This window comes from Galeopterus variegatus, unplaced genomic scaffold (assembly GCF_000696425.1).
Source record: "Galeopterus variegatus unplaced genomic scaffold, G_variegatus-3.0.2 Scaffold19834, whole genome shotgun sequence".
NCBI classification, from domain to species: domain Eukaryota; kingdom Metazoa; phylum Chordata; class Mammalia; order Dermoptera; family Cynocephalidae; genus Galeopterus; species Galeopterus variegatus.
This window is the reverse complement of record NW_007745945.1, coordinates 3,613-5,294: the sequence shown is the minus strand read 5'-3', so window position 1 is coordinate 5,294 and position 1,682 is coordinate 3,613.

Below are 1,682 nucleotides of genomic sequence, written 5' to 3'. Positions count from 1 at the left end.
CGCTGGCCACTCACTGGCCCGGACGCCCTCTGAGGTCCTCTAGGGACCAGGTGTCCCTTCCTGACAGGCGGCCAGCAGGGCAGGAGGGGCAGACGCGGAAGGTCCCCTCCCTGCCCGACTGCACATACGCAGCCCCACTGCCACCCTCCCACTGTCCTCGCCCACCTGGCAGGGATCCCAGACCCCAGGTGATGCCAACACCGGGACGTCTCCTCAGAGGTCAGCTGGGCCCTCCCTGCACCCAAACCCTCGAGCCCCAGGCCGCGGGGCCACTGAAGAATTTCATGCCCGCGTGAAATGCAGGAAGCAGCTGTATTTTTGCTCTTTTCCCCTCAAACACAGCCCAATAAAAAATAAATAGGAACCTGAGTGTCAGTCAGTAAGCACCCACTGGGCCTATACTTTGCACCTGGCCCTGTGCTGGCACCTTGGAATATATATATAAATAAGAAGAGGGTCTAGTGACTGTTCCACCACATGTCCCATCCAATGAGGGTGAGACACATGTTACTGGAGCAGAAATGGCTGCTGCCTCTGGTGTGACACGTGGCGGGCCTGGTGTTCTCCATCAGACAATAAGCGGCTGGACTCAGACCTACTCTTGCAATGTAAGCAGCTCCCAGCCCCGTTAGAATTCTCTGTCCCCCATGCACACGTGGGGCAGGGGCAGGGGGCGGGGAGGCCCCCCTTTGGGGGAGGGTGTGGGGGAGGGGTGCGCTGCAGCCAGGGCACAGGCGCAAGCGGCCGGTGTGCAGCTCCCTTGGTGGGCTTGTCACCCGACTTCCTCTTCCTACCACAGCTTCGTGGTCCACTCTGCACTGTGGTGGCAGCAGCGACATAGGTGTGGTGGCTGCCCTGTACGGGTGATCCGGCCTGCAGGCATCTCCAGCAGGTATGGAGCTGGGCCCCGGGCAAAAAGGCAACCCAGATAACAGGGGATCCCCCAATGACCCTTGCTACCTTCCTAGGGGCCAGTAGCCCTAAGTTTTCTCTGGAAGTTGAATCCCACCAGCACCGTGCGGCCTCCCTGCCATTTCCAGGCATCAAGACCAGCCTGGGAAATTCAGGGTCACCTAATCCAACCTTGACCCTGCCCAGGGACATCCTAGTCAGGACAAGTGGCTCTGACCCTTGCTCTTGAGGGAAAGTGGCTGTAGCCCTTCCCCTCCCCCCACCCCCTCCTACTTCCACTGACTGATGTCTCCCTGTCCAGGCATGGGGTGGGGGATAAGGTGGAGGCTGTATGTGAACGAGTGGCGGGAACTGGGGGCTGTAGGTAACAGGGTGGGAGTGGGGAGCACAGGGAAATGAGAGTGGGAAGCTTGGGGATAAAGGTTGGACTTGGGTGAGGGCAGGGCTTTGAACAGGGGTGGAGCTTGGAAAGGGGTGGATTTGGGGGGAAGGGTGGATTTGGGGGGGAGGAGTGGGTTTTAAGAATTGGTGGGGTTTATGCTGGGGTTGGAACCGCAACATTGCCTCTGGATCTTTTCTGCCTAAGCAGCAGCCCCCAGTTGGGTAGTTTCTTGTATCCCTGCACCAGGGTCCTTGTGTACACCTCTGGAGACTCAGAATTGACACAACCTGAGTGGGAGACGTGGACCAGAACCATACTAACATACGTCTGTCTTGCTTTGGATAGATCCAGTGGAGCGGGACCCATCACCTCTGGATCTGCCTGAGTG